The 18,648-nt window shown below is 41.3% G+C and overlaps 1 protein-coding gene across 50 annotated transcripts in view; it reads left to right on the top strand.

The window, feature by feature from the left end:
• The window catches only part of SRGAP3 (SLIT-ROBO Rho GTPase activating protein 3), a 393,430-nt gene that overhangs the window by 223,581 nt on the left and 151,201 nt on the right, over window positions 1-18,648 (top strand). The window lies entirely within an intron of this gene.

Below are 18,648 nucleotides of genomic sequence, written 5' to 3'. Positions count from 1 at the left end.
GAAGGTCAAGGAAATTCATCCTGCATCCTATTACTGTCAGTTGAATGCACACATGGCCGGAGGCACCTTCTCAATGAAGATTAGCAGCTCTTGCCCTGGCTGGTCATTTCAACACGAGCTAATGGGGTCAAGGTGGGGACAGCTATGGCAGAGCCGGGTCTGCCATGCTCTGAGTTTGAATTTGGGAGGGCTGGCACTAGCTAAAGTGACATTTGCTGGGAAGGTTTTCTAGAGTCCTAAGCTAGAAGTTTATAGATCACTTTTGTTTAGCAGACACAGCCTTAACATTAAGGAGTGAATTTGACTATATTTGGTCAGATCTGTCCTCTTTGTGTTGTTTTACCCCAGGTCTCTAATAACATTTTTGTTAGCTGCATAACCTCCGGAGATAATTGAGGTTGTCACCCCTAGAGGAGATGCTACCTAATAGACCCAACCATAGCCTTTCCAGGGCCAATTGATAATGAGTATTTTTAAAAGTTTACTGCCTCTCTCCATGTAGGAGGTGTAATGCCTGTTATGTGGAGGCTATGAAAAATACAGAAAAGCACAGCGATTAGTACAGGTTGACAACCTAGGGCCCCTGGGTCTAATGTGGCCCATTGCCTATTTTTGGAAATAAAGTTTTATTGAAATAAAGCCATCTCTATTCATTACCATACTGTCTATGGTCACTACTGTGATACAAGGACAGAACCGAGTAGTTGCAATAGAGACTGTATGGCCGGCAAAACCTAAAATGTTTATCACCTAGCCATGGCTTAGCACTGAGGTACTCAGTAAATATTTATCAAAAAAGTGAATTAAAAAAAGTGAATCAGTGTGTAATCTCACCACCTAGAGATAGCCATGATTATATTTTGGTATATATTCTTCAGTTTTTCTCTGTTTATAAATAGCTATAGTTATATTTTGAGAGGACTAAACTTACCTATTTTTGTAATCCACTTCTGTTATTTAACTGTATATTATAGGCATTTTCTACTTAACTATCACATATTATCTACAACAACTATTATATCATTATGTCATTAACTGTTAAACAGCATAATTTTTAAACTATCGAGTGTTCTGTTATTTAACCAATAACCTGTTCTTGGATTATGTTATGTTGTGCTCAAGTTTTTACTTTTCTAAACGGTGTTGTAATAAAAATCCCTGCACATGCATTTTTTTGGTGTGTATCTCTGATCCTAAAAGGGGAATTATCCCATCTATACTGCCAATTATTTTTTCACCTGGGTATACCTCATTCTCCCAGCACACTGGCATTTCCTTGAGGGCAGGGGCCCTGCTGTACGAGTATTTTTATCTCAGATTCCCCTGTCCTCTAACACAGGCATAGTAGGCAGTCTGTGAATGTTCATGGGTATGTATAATAGAATGCCCCACTCCTTCTCTCTGCTTCTCTGGATCCTACAAATCCTGCCTCAGCTCTCCTCCTTCATGAGTTCTCAGCTCACTCTCCTGCACCTTAGGTTCCCTCCCTCTTCTGGCCCTCTGAATTTTTGTATCACTCACTGCTTAAACCATATTCTATAAAGCTTTAGAGATTTCAAAGTGGTGTATATGTTTCCTATGGCTGCAACAAATTCCCACAAACCTAGTGACTTAAAACAATACACATTAATTCTCTCACAATTCTAGAAGCCAGAAGTCCGAAGTCAGTTTCACCAGGCCAAAATTAAGATATTGGCAGGGGACCCCACTTGATTCTTCCAGAGACTCTAGAGGAGAATCCATTTCTTGCTTCTTCTGGCTTCTCATGGTTGCCAGCATTCCTTGGCTTGTGGCCTCATCACTCCAGTCTCTGCCTCTGTAGTTGCATCACTTCCTCCTCTTCTCTCTGTACCCAACACGTTCTTCCTCTCTCCTGTAAGGACACTTGTGATTACATTTAGAGTCTACCCGGTAATTCAGGATAATCTACCAATCTCGAGATCCTTATCTTAATCTGCACAGTCCTTTGCTTCCATTTAAGATTACATCTGTAGGGTTACAGGGACTAGGATCTGAATACCTTTGGGGGGTTATTATTCAGCCTACCACAATACATCACTTCATTTGATTGGTTAATTTATTCATTTAAAAAAATTTCTGAGGAACCAATTTGGTCACAGATGCTGGCTCTATGCAAGCTGCCTGTCATCACAACAGAGAAGAAAGCACTTGTAGATGACAAACTGCAATCACAAGAGCTGAGCACAGGCCACACAGCTGGGAGACCCAGGTTCTGGTACCACATTAGGGTAAGGCTCTCAGTTCCTCAGTTTCCCTTTTGTGAATTAAGAGGTTGGACCAATTACTGTTTCCTGAAGTGAGGGATAAGCACCACTGATGGTGTATATATAGGATAATTTTAGGTGCGTCACTAGAGAGAGAACTTAATAGCACTGACTCACAGAAGTAGATACTCATTTCCTTTTTAATTCTCCTTCAACTCTTCCAAGGAGAAAATCCCTGTTAGGTGCTAGTGTGTCTTCAACACTTCCTCTAATATTTACTAAACCCCTTTTATCAAAAAGAAAGCTGGTTTCAGGCTTCAGAATCTAGGTAGAATTTAATAATGTTATTTTGTGATCATTTTATGTATTTTTTACGGTTACCTTCCATTAATTGAGAGTGATTCAAGTTTGGCAATACTATGAAGTGTCTTATATAAAAATGAGGTGATTTAAAGCAATATATTAAGTAAATATAGGATAGAGGGTATTTATAGCATACATATTGTGAAAATGGCTATGAAGCTTGGGAAGCACTTAGGTATTTCTAAGGGTGCCCAGTTCTCTGACTTATGAATACTGGGAGCAGCATAGAATTGAATACATAAAGAAAAGCTTCCTCAGTAAGAGGTATGCAGATGGAAATTCAGCGTTAATGATTCTTGATCTTTCCCCATTTAAACACATCTGATACTGCAAGAAACATTGAGCAGCAAATCTGTGAATATTAATCTCAGGTTGAAATTGACCACGTCCCATTTTAACTCAGAGCTTCCATTAAGAAGAGGCATGGCCTTATTCTGACCATTCTTTGCTTTTCACTGACTATCTGGAAGGCAGGGAGGTAACTTCTGTCTGACTTCTTCATGAGAAGGAATGGCTGTAATTTGGACACGGCCCAGATGCTGTGGGGAAACCCTCTCTCTCACCCACTCTGCTTTGAACTCTCAGCTCAAGGGAAATGGTTTAGCAGTCCAGGTAGGGATGCTCAGGGTGCTGCAGAGCTGGATCTGTGCTTATGGACCACAGTGGAAATTGGAAATCTCATCTCCCATCTCTTCAACTATGAAAGTATATCCAGGGCTAATTCCCTAATTTGTTTGGGACCATAGAATTTCCTCTTAGAGGAAGATTTTCCTTGTTGACAGTAGCATCATCATTAAATAGTTCTTATTTTTTCAGAACACTAGCCCATTTACTGTGCTTCCTTTCTAGGGGAGGGACTGGTGGTGAAATGCCAGTCCCTTCACCCATCTCCTTCCCAGCATATGTGTCCCCCACCACCCAGCAAGCTGGAAGCAGACCTAATTTGCTCCAAGGCAGCCTCAGAAATTGATATGCTTTGATTGTCTCTTCTAAGCCTGGCCTTTGCTACCCTGAATAATTGTGAGATGGCTAAAGACAGAGTGTGAAAACTTGGTTGACTTAGTAGAGTATACATGATAAGCAACTCAGGAAACATGTCTGGCAAGTGGTACATGATTTGGAGCCAAAAGACTCCTTAATGTTTAGGTGAAATTAGGCAAATCACTTCACCTCTTTGTGCCTCACTCTCCTCCTTTTCAAAATGGGATAATAGTCATAGCAACCACCTCCTAAGGTTGTTGCACAATGTTTTCTGCTTTGCTTCAACAAAGAGACAATTTGTGGGAAAGTGCCAAGTGCCATAATGCTCTGCTTTCCATTTTGCAGATGGGAAAGCCAAGGCCCAGATAGGCTAACTTATTTGTTGAAGTTCACAGAGCTAGTAAATTTCAAGGCCAAGCTCTGAACTCTGCAAGTCTGATCCCAGACCCAGCTCTTGCCGGTGCATTACCCAGTGGCCTACTGATCTTCGTCAGGGCTGAGGCGGTGATATGATTTGAGAAACAATCCCGTTCTGAGTCTGATTCCCTCAGATCGGTGGGGAGCAGAAATAGAACTGGTCAGCGCCTGGCAGGGTCATGCCATCTGGGTTTGAGTCCTGTGATTCTGGCAAGTCTTTCCACTTTTCTTGAGCTTCAATTTCCTTATCAGTAAAATGGTGTGATAACCCAACTCCTTCCTGCCGCCCATTTCTGTGGTCAGAAGCGTTGAAGGATGCGAAGGGGCTTGGTCAAGGTTAATAAAGGACGGGCCCTCAGCAAAATGAGGGAAGACAACACCAGATGCTCAGAGCCTGCTCTAGTCCTCAGAGAGGCGCTTGCTTCCAAAGGGGAGGCCAGCTCGGCTGGGCGGGTCGGGGTGGGGCGGGGCGCGCAGCCCAAAGTGGTTGCCAGGGAAACTGCGCGGCGCCGCTTCCGGCCCGGCAGCTGGTGCACCTGGCGCAGCGCGGAACTGGGCGCCCTTCGGGCAGCGGGGGCCCCAGGACAAGCTGCTTCTTTGTGTATAGGAGGCTGGGAGAAGGGGCAGCGGTGCAGGGCCCACTCCAGGGGCGCGGAAACTTTTATGAAGGTCCCAGGGAAGGCAAGAACCTTTGGTGCAGGCTGGAAGGGAGGAGGGGAAGGAAGAGGGAACCCAGTGCCAGAGAGGTTGGGGGATGATACCCCAGGGTTTCGCTAGGTGATAAACCCTCTTTGCGGGGTTGTGGATGGAGGACGAGACAAGGGCCTGGGAGACATCTGGCTCAGTGTCCTGCGTGCCCCATGCTCACTCCCTGTGGCTCCAGCAGCAGTGACTCCTCATTCTGGCCATTTATTGCTTGCTTGTTATGTACCAGGCACCAAGTCAGGTGTTTTATATGCATACCATCGCTCCCTTTTTGGACAAGCCCAAGAGGAGGGTATTATTTCCCATTTTATAGACCAGAAAAGATACTCAGGGAGCTGAAGTGATTTTTGCAAAAAGTGGAGAAAACCAGGTTTGGAGCCCAGATCTGGCTGTCCCCAAGACCTGTAAGCTGTGCCCTTCCTGCAGTGCCATGCCACTTCTCTGTAGGGTCTGTTTGCTGAGGGTCTTCTAGGTGCCAGGCACATTCTATGCATTCTTTCTAGTCTGATCCTTGCAGCAACCCTGCAGGGTAAGCATGCAGATGAGAAAACAGCTCAGAAAAAATGACTTGTCTGCCTAAGACCTCACAACAGTCTCTGGCAAAGACCTTGTAACAGCAGCTGGAGTAAAGGCTTTGCTGGGTCTATTGCCTCTCCTCAGGCTGGAGTGGGATGGCGGGGGACCATGTTGGGCATTGGGCTAGTGACAGTGAGAGTAGGTGTCCACCATGCTACTCCAAGGGCCTCATAGGCCCCATTACACTCCTCTTGTTGGAGGCATTGTACACAAATTCTAAGTAATAAAACATGGATGTCACCTCTGCTTTAGGACTTTTTTCCATTTAAGGAGATGGTAAATGGCCGTGGAAAGCAATAGTAATAATAAATGATAATCATAGCTAACCTCTCTTAAGCTTCTCATATGGTGCTATCCCATAGAAGTTTCGGCAGTGATGAAACTATTCCATGCTGTCCAATACAGTAGCCACTAACCACATGTGCTTTTGAACAGTGGAAATGTGGCAAGTATGATTGAAGAATGAATTTTAAAATTTTTCATTAAATTTAAATAGCCACATGTGACTAGTGGCTGCTGTGTACAGTGCTAATATAAATGAAGCACTATACTAAGAGTTTTATCTATGGTCACTTATCAGCCCTTACAACAACAATGTGAAGTAGATTATTATTCATGCCCATATTCCAGGGGGGAACTGAATCCCAGGGGGAAATGAGGAAATGTTCCCAAGTTTACCTTGCTGAATATGTAGCAAGGCCGGTATTTGAACCCTCCAGGCAGGTAAACCCAGGGTCTGCTACACTGTGCTACCAAACTGATGTTTCCCTCCACTACAGGAGGGCCTGAGGTCAAGGTCACGATGCACTGGGGGGCACAGTGACAACCAAGACCAGTGAGAATAGCACTAAAATGGCATGTGGATTGTGGGGGTGGAGACAGTAGGTGAAGTGGTGCATGATCCTTGAAATAGGGGTGTTGAAACCCCCCAGGGGAATCATGACCTGGAGACTGAGTCATCTTGATTCCTGTCTGCCCCTTACTCTGGGTTTGAACCCTGGCTCAGCCACTTTGTGATTGACCCTAGGCATCCACTTCCTGTCCTCGAGTCTCAATTCCTTCATCTATGAAGTTGGCATGAGAATAGTGCCAGCCTCGGGCATGACTGTGTGCAAGTGTGTAACATACCATACTCCTCATTAGCTCCTGAAACTTTATCCCAGAGAGGGCATACCAGCTGCCTCTGTGGAGCAGAGTGACAAACACTCACTTGATCTTGATTTTCGGGATATATACAGACCTTGAAAGTGGGGCCTCACTGTCCCAGGGAGTGTCAGAAAAGTTACCATGTTCTCATGACAGGGTCAGGGGTGAGAACTGGGTGGGACCTGCTCTTGGGATCATACTCTGGATCCTCCCTCTAGCCCAGGAGAGCCACTGGCAGGCTAGGGGCAGAGGCCTCTAGGGACAAGTTATTGGTAGTCTTAATTCCTAACTGGTCAGACCTGTTAAGGGGAGCTGCAAGCTCTGTATCACATTTCTCGCTTTGTCTGACTGTCTTTGTTCTCCTTTTTATCATGGAAAGTTTCAGACATTACAGAACTAGAGAGAATAGTATAAGAAGCCTCTTCCCCCGTTCATCACTGCAATTAAATTTCGTCAATCAAGTCAAGGCCAACCATGTTTTTTATCTATAACACTACCATTCCCCAGCCTGCCATCCAAGGTTATTTTGAGGCAAATCCCAGCAGCACATCAGCTTTCTAATAGTCCCTGTGACCCTCTTACAAACTTCTGGTGGGAATACCAGTTGGTAAGATTTTAGCGAAGGGCACTTTTTGCAGCCTCAAAATACTAACACAAATGCCTTTTGATTACACAAGTGACGTCCCTGCATGCAAAAGGAGGCTTGTATATGGTTATTTATTCCAGCATTTTTGATGGTGGTAAATGAATGCAAAAAACCTAAAGGTCCACAGAGCCCTGTTGTGGCTCAGTGGTTAACGAATCCGACTAGGAACCATGAGGTTGTGGGTTCGATCCCTGGCCTTGCTCAGTGGGTTGAGGATCCGGCGTTGCTGTGAGCTGTGGTGTAGGTTGCAGATGTGGCTCGGATCCCGCGTTGCTGTGGCTCTGGTGTAGGCCGGTGGCTACAGCTCCGATTAGACCCCTAGCCTGGGAACCTCCATATGCCGCGGGAGCGGCCCTAGAAATAGCAAAAAGACAAAAACAAACAAACAAACAAACAAATAAACCCCCTAAAGGTCCAGGAAAGGGGACTGGCTAAAAATTTGTTACATTTGTAATATAGAATATGGAATTCTATAGTGCTGTAAAAACTTAAGTTTCAGGTATACAATGTAGTGATTCACAATTTAAAAAAATTATATCCTTTTATAGTTATAAAATATTGCATGTATTTCCTGTGTTATACAGTATATCCTTATAGCTTACTTTACACACAGTAATTCGTACCTCCTAATCCCTACCCCTATCTTGCCCCTCCCCTCCTCTCCCCACTGGGCACTACTAGCTTATTTTCTATATGTGTGAAGACAATTCTTATCAAAGTTTAATGTGCGTACCATTCTCATGGGATCTTGTTAAAAAGTAGTTTTTAAATCAGTAGGTCTGGGGTGAGATATTAGAAATGCAGAAATTTGTTAGAAATAAGTTTCTAGGGGATGCTGTTGTTGCTGATCCAGAAATAACACCTTGAGTGGCAAGGTGCTATGGATCTCCTGGAAAATTTGGCACTTCTAGTTTGAGTGCCTCTTGGCTATTTGCTATATGACAAGTTTTCCTTATCTTAGCAAGTGGGGCTTGATAAATATCTTTAGCATATTAAAGCAGAAGTCTACAGACTGGGCCATTCCACTACCCAAAGATATTTTGTATGCTACAAAAAACAAAAAATGGAAGTTTTAGATGCTCTGCAAACATTTTTTAACTTCTTACTTTTAAGAAATAAAGCACAGAACTCCTTTGTCACTTTCCTGTGAAAGAATAAAAGGAAATCATAGGAGATTCTACTTATGGCCACATCTTGTTCCATCCTTCTACTCTTTTCCATAAAGGAGAAGAAGAAGAGGGGCTTTTCTATAGCGCTGTAAAAAGGAATGAGGAAGTTCTTTATAAAATGACATGGATTTATTTCCCCAATGTATTCTTAAAAGAAAAGGGTAAGGTATAGAACACTGTGAATGTCATGTGTGCTATAATATGTATAAAAACAGGAGAAATAATATTTTTGAAATATGCCATTATTTCTAGAAAGACACACATGAACTTGGAAACTTGGTTACCTCGCTAGAGGGGGATTAAGTGGCTGGTGGACAAGGACTAGAGAGAGAATTTTCTCTTTATACCCTTTCTACTTTTTGAATTTTATACTAATTTTTGAAACTCCTGTGTTTTAAAAATATATTTTTTTCTGTAAGCCTAAAACTGCTCTTAAATTTAGTCTGTTGCAAAAGTTAACAGAAAGGTATTTTATCCAAATGAGGTGAGGGCTTGTGATCATACAAAAGCTTGCATGAAATATCATAATTGCCAAAAAAGTGAATGAATAAAGAAACCAAGACTATTATTACATATAATGGAATATTATTCAGCAATAAAAAGAAATGAACTTCTAAGCCATGAAAAGACACGAAAGAACTGTAAATGCAATTATTAAGTAAAAGAAGCCAGTTTTAAAAGCCTACATAATGTATGATTCCAACTATGTGACATTCTGGAAAAGGCGAAACTACAGAGATGGTAAAAATAGGAGTAGCTGCCAGGGGTTGGGGCGAGGAGGGAGGGAAGGATAACAGGAGGAGCCCAGGGTTTTTTAGGTCAGTGAAACTACTCCGTATGATACTATAATGATGCCTACATGGCATCATGCATTTTTCAAAACCCATAGGATGTAAAACGCAAGAGTGACCCTGATGTAAACTATGGGCTTTAGTTAATAATACTGCATCACTACTGTCCATCAGTTGTAATAAATGCCCCATACCATTGCAAGAGGCTAATAATAGGGGAATTTGTGCAGGGCAGTGAGAGAGGTTAGATGAGAGCTCTACTTTCTGTTTAATTTTTCTCTAAAAACAGTCTATTAATTTAAAAAATAGAATTCCTGATTACCTTGGATCTAAAGAATTTCCCTGATTCTTCTGCTTGTGAGGTTGTGGTTGTGAGTGGGGTGGGGAATGTGTGGATGCATATTCTTCCAGAACATGGATCATCTGAGGGTTGCCATGGGCGATAGCATTGGTATAGGCACAGTGGTCTTTTGTGAGACCGGTACTTGGAGAGTAACCGGGAGTACTATGGGGGTGGTTAGGCAGCCTGTAGATTCTTGGATTTTGAATGTCCGAGGAGTTTGGCCTTTATCCTATAAGCAATGGGGAGTCTAAGCTTGTCCTGCTCACCACATGATAGACCAGTAATTTGGGGGACGAGTCACTGGGACAAGAAATAGTGATTTTATTCACAAAACCAGCAGACTGAGATGACTAGTGTCCCAAAGAACTGTTTTACCCAAGTGTGAATTCAGGCTTCTTTTGTACCAAAAGGGGAAGGGGTGTGGTTGGTTGTTACAAACTTTTGGTGTGGGGGTCCTTTGTTCTTATAGCAATCCATGTAGATCTGTTCACAGTGTTCCTATAAACCTCCCAAAAGACAAATGTTATACTCTGTTCTTCAACTCTTTATCTCTCTATGAATGGAAAAGTGTTACATCTTTAAGGGCCAGAGCCTTGATAATGGGCTATCCTGTGTTTCAGGGTACAGGCAACATTCTTTGGCTGATTAACTTGTAGCAAAAGCAATAGAATACAAAGGTTAAAGTAAAAGAAACAGATCCAGTCTGCAGTCAGATTGGTTCTTCCATGTTTCACCTTGGAGAGTTTTATCTGGGGAGTGCCACAGGGAGAGCTCTGCTTCAGAAGACCTTCTGAAGGCCTCACAACTCTGTCTGTAAAACTAGGAGGCTGCCCCAGGAGACAGGGAGGTCATCTGTAGCTCTAAGTTTCTGATATCAAAGCCTTTCTCACTTTCCAAGCACCTCCTTCTCCTCCCTGCCCAACCCTTTTTTACTTTTCCTCCACTCAGTGCTGTGCTGAGACTGGAACCACTCCCTGAGGGGGCGGGGGCGGGGGTGTCTTCTGAATGAAGTCTATGCCTTGGATACAGTTGTTTTATTTCTTTATTTTTTTCTCTCTCTTGGAAATCTTCCAGGAGAAAAACCAAATCTATGCTGGCTCCAAGTAGGAGCAACTTGGAGGGAGTTAGAGATAGGATGGGAAATCAAATCCTCTCAGGTTCCATAGCACCAGCAGGCTGCGGTCAGGGTGTCAGTGCTCTCTCCAGGGTCTCTCCTGCCAGAAAGACTTGACTCAGAGTCATCCAAGCTGCTAGAGGCTCCAGCTGTTTGTGTGAACTAGGGGAGGTTTCTCTGCTCCTTCCAAATTGTCTCTGTTAGCACACTGTGATTTATGAGATTTTCCTCTAAAATATGAGACCATTGGCTCCTGTAATGCATGCCCTATAATGGAGGAAGGCAGTGGCTGCAAAATGTTTGATAAATGATATCTCTTTAGACCACCATCTTGTTACAAAAAGCATATAAGATGTTAAATACAGGTGGATTAAAATCTTTTTTAAAAAATTGTGCAGCCTCAGTTTAGTGAGGTGTCAGGAAGGTCACTGCTCCCATCTGAGGGAGCTGGGCTTGGTTTCTGGCTTAATCGCCACCCTCCAGCTGTTGTGACCAGAGGCTGCCTACCTCTGAGCCTCCACTTACTCATCTGTGAGGAGGAATTGAAGGTGTATTAGTGGTTCCCACCTTATAGGGGAGGCTGTGCAGATTATGTGAGATAAAGATCTAAAGAATACAGCAGCAGACATGGAACAAATGATGTGCTAAGGGCTCACAGTTATTATTAAGCTTATTATGAGTCCCAAACAGTAGATGGCCTAAAAGTAATATTAAAAATATTTGGAGGAGTTTCTGTTGTGGCTCAGCAGGTTAAGAACCCGACATAGTATTTGTGAAGAAGCGGGTTTGACCCCTGGCCTCACTCAGTGGGTTAAGGATTGGCCAATGCCATAAGCATGCTGCGTAGGTCACAAATGTGTCTTGTATCCTGAGTTGCTGTGGCTGTGGTATAGGCCAGCAGCTGTAGCTCTAATTTGACCCCTAGCCTGGGAACTTCCATATGCTGCAGGTGTGGCCTTAAAAAGGAAGAAAATATATATTTGGGGAGTTCCTGCTATAGTGCACTGGGTTAAGAACTCAGCTGCAATGGCTTGGGTCACTGCAGAGGCGTGAGTTTCATCCCTGGCCCAGTATAGTAGGTTAAAGGATCCAGTGGTGCCATGCTGTGACTCAAATTCAACCCCTGGCCCAGGAACTTCTATATGCTGTGGATGTGGCCAGGCATATATTTGGAAAGCATTTTTATAACTATGTGTTGGGCCTGTAGTTGCGGGAATGATGGCGTCTCAATCCAATTCAACAAGCAGGCCATGTCAAGGCACACCTGTGTAGATCATTACAGTTCATAGAACAAAGTGTGTCCTTGGGCAATTTCCTTTGGGTTCACATAGAGCCTTGCTTTCTTCATCTGTAAAAATGAATAATAATAATATCCATGTCTGGTATGTATGTAGTGTGTGTGAATGTGTGTGGTGTGTGTGCATATGAATATGTGTGTATGGTAATGTGTATGAATGTGTGTAGTGGGGTATGTGAGTGTGTGTGATATGTGGTGTGTGTGAGACTGTGTGGCATGCACTGTATGTGAGTATGTGTGGTATATATATATGTGTGTGTGTGTGTTTGTGTTAGGAGAGATTTCCATAACTGAAACACTTAATGTCCTTGGGTAAAAGCACTTACTGAAGGTAAATAGTAATTTGCTACACAGATATTGATATTCTGATGACTGTATGTACTGGGAGAATCCATCTTCAGAGCTTAAGTTTCACTCATGGAGCTAAGGCAGATATGACGCACATGCATGAAAGAATTAAAAAAAAAACAGCAGGAGACAGACTGAGACTAATTGTAAGTACGGTGGAGTTCAGAGGAGGGTCACGAGGGCTGAGTAGTCTAGGACTTCCTTGGCAGAACAGTGCTTGGGCTCTAAAGTACTGATTTTAGAGCTTTTTTGCTTGCCTACCCTCTAAATGAACTTTGGTGGAAGAAATCTCTTTTGCCTCACACATTTTAACTTGATATCTGAAATATTTCATTAGAAATTTAAATAGTTACGAAGGATATCATTTATGCCATATGGTAAATATTAACCTTGTAGAATAAAATTACACCACTCTCTTAAATGTATCAAATGCAGACTATCATGGCCATTTTTATTTTGCCCTTTTATTGAAGTATCACTTATATACAATAGAATGCCCAGTTCTTAAGTGTGCAGCTCAATTCATTTTTACCAACGTACCTATCACCCATGTCAAGGTGTTCTGGTTTATCTCCAGCATTCCAGAATGTGCCCTCCTGCCCCTCTCAGTCAATACCCCCCAAAAGGTGATTGTTCCTCTCACCTTTGTTGCCATAAACTACTTTTGCATGATCTCATTTTTTCTTGCTTCTTTCAGTTAACACAAGGAGACCTAAGCCAGTAGCAGTACTTCATTTTTTCCTTGTCATATAGTATTCCACCAAATGAATACCTCACATTTTAAAAAATCACATCGTGGAGTTTGTGTCGTAGCGTAGCAGAAACGAATCTGACTAGGAACCATGAGGTTTCATGTTCAATCCCTGGCCTTGCTTAGTGGGTTAAGGATCTGGCGTTGCCATAAACTGTGGTGTAGGTCGCAGGCAAGGCTTGGATCGGCATTGCTGTGCATGTGTTGTAGGCCAGCAGCTGTAGCTCCAATTAGACCCCTATCCTGGGAGCCTCCATATGCTGTGAGTGTGGACCTAAAAAGCAAAAAAAAAAAAAAAAAAAAAAAAATCATATCTACTCTTACGGGACATTTTGGGTTGTTTCTAATATTCTTCTATAAAGCTTCTATGAGTATTTTTCTATATTTTTTTTGGTGAATGTAAACAGTGATTTATTTTGGATATATATCCAAAAGTGGAATTGCCAGGTTGTAAGGTAAATACCACAATACATTGGTCTCCACCATCACTCATCAAAAATTACCTGTACAAGTCAGAAATTTTACATATACATTGTTCCTGTCTTTACCTTCTTGAACTCCTAATTCCCTTCACAGAATTTTACCTTAATATATTTTATGCTTGAACTTTTAAATTGGTTACTCTATTTTACTTTTATCCAAAATATTTCAATTTTATGTAAATTGAGATAAATATTAAAAAATTTCCTTTGACCATAAAACCCTAAGAATCTTTCTTCAGGTTGATTAATCCACACAGTTCATCAAAATAATGTCAATATTTTATAATTGGATAAATAGTTACTAAAAATAAAAAGTCAGGTGTTCCTTTCATGGCTCAGTGGTTAACGAACCCAACTAGGATCCACGAGGACGTGACCTTGCCCAGTGGGTTAAGGATCTGGTGTTTCCGTGAGCTGTGGTATAGGTTGCAGATGCAGCTCAGAGCCCGAATTGCTGTGGCTGTGGCGTAGGCTGGAAGCTGTAGCTCCGATTTGACCCCTAGCCTGTGAACTTCCATATGCTGTGGGTGTGGCCCTAAAAAAATAAAAAATAAAAAGTCAGATAGTATGGGAAATGCTTCTCATAATGAGGTGGGTAGAGTGGTTGATGGCAATGCTCCTCACATTTTAAGTTGCACAAGGACCATCCAGGGATCTTGCTAAAATGGAGGTTGTGATTCAGAAGGTCTGGGTTGGCCTCTGAGGTTCTGTGTTTCTGATAAGCATACAGGTGATTCTGATGCTGCTGTTAGATGGACAACACCTTGAGTGGCAATGGTTTGTGGTCCCTAGATTAAAGAAGATTTGCCAGCACTAGCATTCTGAATTGTTCTCAAAGTCTGTTGACACTTTGGGGCACTGTGCCATGGCCAGATTCTGCATGGGGGAGAAGTTGGTATTTCTTCTGCAAAGAGGGAGAAGGACGGGTGGAAAAGGAGAGACACTGAAGTGCATTCTCAGGCAGAGCAGGAAAGAGTGGGAATGGAAACATGATCTCAAACTGATTCCTTTCTAACACTTCCTGCCTGTGCCCCCCTTGGGAAGCCTTCAAGTTCCCCAGAGTAGGGCTGGCTCCTTTGAAGCCCACTTCTCCAAAGGATGCTAAGATGGAGTTGGCCACCTTTTCAGACAAGAGGCCCATTTATTTTTTATTTTATTTTTTTATTACTCAAATGAATTTATCACATCAGTAGTTATATAATGATCATAACAATCTGGTTTCACAGGATTTCCATCCCACAGCCCAGGCACATCCCCCCACCCCCCAAACTGTCTCCTCCGGAGACCATAAGTCTTTCAATGTCTGTGAGTCAGCATCTGTTCTGCAAAGAAGTTCAGTCTGTCCTTTTTTCAGATGCGACATGTCAGTGAAAGCATTTGATGTTGGTGTCTCATGTATGGCTGACTTCACTTAGCATGATAATTTCTAGGTCCATCCATGTTGCTAAAAATGGCTGGTATTTCATTCATTTTTATGGCTGAGTAATATTCCATTGTGTATATGTACCACCTCTTCTGGATCCACTCCTCTGTCAATGGACGTTTAGGTTGTTTCCACGTCTTGGCTATTGCAAATAGTGCTGCAGTGAACTCTGGAGTACATGTGTCTTTTCGAGTCATAGTTTTCTCTGGATAGATGCCCAGGAGTGGGATTGCTGGATCAAATGGTAGTTCTAGGTTTAGTTTTCTGAGGAATCTCCTTACTGTTTTCCCCAGTGGTTGCACCAATTTACAATCCCACCAACAGTGTACTAGGGTTCCTGTTTCTCCACACCTTCTCCAGCACTTATTGTTTGTAGACTTTTGGATGATGGCCATTCTGGCTGGTGTAAGGTGGTACCTCACAGCAGTTTTGATTTGCATCTCTCTAATAATGAGTGACGTAGAACATCTTTTCATGTGTTTCTTGGCCATCTGTATGTCTTCTTTGGAGAATTGTCTGTTTAGATCTTCTGCCCATTTTTGGATGGGTTTGTTTGTTTTTTTGGTGTGGAGCTGCAGAAGGTGTTTATAAATTTTGGAGATGAATCCCTTGTCAGTTGATTCACGTGCAAAGATTTTCTCCCATTCTGTGGGTTGTCTTTTTGTGTTGTTTAGGGTTTCCTTTGCTGTGCAGAAACTTTTCAGTTTGATTAGGTCCCTTTTGTTTATTTTTGTTTTTATTGTCAGTACTCTGATGGGTGGATCTGAGAAGATGTTGCTGTCGTTTATGTTGGAGAGTGTTTGGCCTATGTTTTCCTCTAGGAGTTTGATAGTGTCTGGTCTTATATCTAGGTCTTTAATCCATTTGGAGTTTATTTTTGTGTATGGTGTTAGGGAGTGTTCTAATATAATTTTTTTACATGTGGCTGTCCAGTTTTCCCAGCACCACTTATTGAAGGGGGTATCTTTTCTCCATTGTATTATATTCTTGCCTCCTTTGTCATAGATGAGTTGGCTGTAGGTGCGTGGGTTTAATTCTGGGCTTTCCATCCTGTTCCGTTGATCTATATTTCTGTCTTTGTGCCAGTACCATACAGTTTTGATGACTGTAGCTTTGTAGTATAGTCTGAAGTCCGGAAGCCTGATTCCTCCAGCTTCATTTTTCCTTCTCAGGATGTCTTTGGCTATTCTAGGTCTTTTATGCTTCCAAACTAACTTTAAAATATTTTGTTTGAGTTCTGTGAAAAATATCCTTGGTAATTTGATAGGGATTGCATTGAATCTGTATATGGCCTTAGGTAGTATAGTCATTTTGATAATGTTAACTCTTCCAATCCATGAGCATGGTATATCTTTCCATCTATTTGTGTTATCTTTGATTTCTTTCATCAGTGTCTTATAGTTTTCAGAGTACAGGTCTTTTGTCTCTTTAGGTAGGTTTACTCCTAGGTATTTTATTCTTTTGGATGCAGTGGTAAACGGGATTGTTTCCCTAATTTCTCTTTCTATCTATCATTGTTAGTGTATAGAAATGCCGTCGATTCCTGTGTATTGATTTTGTAACTTGCAACTCTACCAAATTCATGGATGAGCTCTAACTGTTTTCTGGTAGAGTCTTTAGGATTCTCTAGGTATAGTATCACGCCATCTGCAAATAGTGATAGTTTTACTTCTTCCTTTACAATTTGGATTCCTTTTATTTCTTTTACTTCTCTGATTGCCGTGGCTAGGACTTCCAAAACTATGCTGAAGAGTAATGGCGAGAATGGACATCCTTGTTTTGTTCCTGATCTCAGCAGGAATTCTTTCAGCTTTTCACCATTGAGAATGATGTTCACTGTAGGTTTGTCATATATGGCCTTTATTATGTTGAGGTAGGTTCCCGTTATGCCCACTTTCTGAAGGGTTTTTATCAGAAATGGGTGTTGGATTTTGTCAAAGGCTTTTTCCGCATCTATTGAGAGGATCATATGGTTTTTATTCTTCAGTTTGTTAATATGGTGTATCACACTGATGGATTTGCAGATATTGAAGAACCCTTGCATCCCTGGGATAAATCCCACTTGATCATGATGTACAATCCTTGTAATGTATTGTTGGATTCAGTTTGCTAGTATTTTGTTGAGGATTTTCACATCTATGTTCATCAGTGAAACTGGCCTGTAATTTTCTTTGTCTGTGGTATCTTTGTCTGGTTTTGGTATCAGGGTGATGGTGGCCTCATAGAATGAGTTTAGAAGTATTCCTTCCTTTGCAATTTTTTGGAATAGTTTCAGAAGGGTAGGTGTTAGCTCTTTTCTAAATGTTTGATAGAATTTACCTGTGAAGCCAATCTGGTCCTGGACTTTTGTTTGTTGGAAGTTTTTAAATCACAGTTTCAATCTTAGTACTTGTGATTGGTCTATTCATCTTTTCTGTTTCATCTTGGTTTAGTCTTGGAAGTTTGTACTTTTCTAAAAATTTGTCCATTTCTTCTAGTTTTTCTGTTTCATTGGCATAGAGTTGTATGTTGTAGTCTCTTATGATCCTTTGTATTTCTGTGATGTCCGTTGTTACTTCTCCTTTTTCATTTCTAATTTTATTGATTTGAGTCCTCTCTCTTTTTTGCTTGATAAATCTGGCTAGGGGTTTATCAATTTTGTTGATCTTTTCAAAGAACCAGCTTTTTGTTTCATTGATCTTTTCTATGGTTTTCTTCTTTTCTATTTCATTGATTTATGCTCTGCTCTTTAAGATTTCTTTCCTTCTACTAACTTTAGGTCTTGTCTGTTTTTCTCTGTTGAGCTGCTTTAGATGTAAAGTTAGCTTATTTGAGCTTTTTCTTGTTTCCTGAGGTGGGCTTGTATTGCTATAAACTTTCCTCTTAGAACAACTTTTGCTGCATCCCATAGGTTTTGGAGTGTCGTATCTTCATTGTCATTTGCTTCTAGGTATTTTTAAAATTTCCTCTTTGATTTCTTCAGTGATCCATTGGTTGGTTAGTAGCATGTTGTTGTGTCTCCACGTGTTTGTGTTTTTTGCAGATTTTTTCTTGTTGTTGATTTCCAGTCGTATAGCATTGTGGTCAGAATAGATGCTTGATATGATTTCAATTTTCTTAAAGTTATGGAAGTTTGGTTTATAGCCCAGGATATGATCTATCTTAGAGAATGTTCCATATGCACTTGAGAAGAATGTGTATTCTGTTGCTTTGGGATGGAATGTCCTATAAATATCTATTAAGTCCATCTGGTTTAATGCATCATTCAGGGCCTCTGTTTCCTTATTGATTTTCTGTCTGAATGATCTGTCCATTGCTGTAACTGGGGTGTTAAAGTCCCTGACTATGATTGTGTTATTGTCAATTTGTCCTTTTAAGGTTGTTAGCAGTTGCCTTATATATTGTGGTGAACCTATGTTGTGTGCATAGATATTTAAAATTGTTATTTCATCTTCTTGGATTGATACTTTGATCATTATGTAATGTCCTTCTTTGTCCCTTAAAATATTCTTCATTTTAAAGACTATTTTGTTTGATATGAGTATTGCTACTCCAGCTTTCTTTTGATCCCCATTTGCATGAAATATTTTCTTCCTTCCTCTCACTTTCAACTTGTATGTGTCCCTGGAAGTGAAGTGGGTCTCGTGAAGACAACATATATCTGGGTCTTGTTTTTGTATCCATTCAGCCAGTCTATGTCTTTTGGTTGGGGCGTTTAGTCCATTAACATTTAAGGTAATTATTGATATGTATGTTCTTACTGCCATTTTATTAATTGCTTTGGATTTGTTTTTGTTGCTGTTTTTTCTTCCCTTCTTCTCTTGTTCTCTCCTCTTCTGGTTTGATGACTATCTTTAGTGTTGTGTTTGAGTTGATTTTTCTTATTTGTTTG

Source organism: Sus scrofa, chromosome 13 (assembly GCF_054392235.1).
Source record: "Sus scrofa isolate SSC_HxYL_T2T_F1_AM1 chromosome 13, Sscrofa_HxYL_maternal_Yorkshire_Landrace_v2.0, whole genome shotgun sequence".
NCBI classification, from domain to species: Eukaryota; Metazoa; Chordata; class Mammalia; order Artiodactyla; family Suidae; genus Sus; species Sus scrofa.
This window is presented reverse-complemented; position numbering and strand designations above follow the sequence as displayed.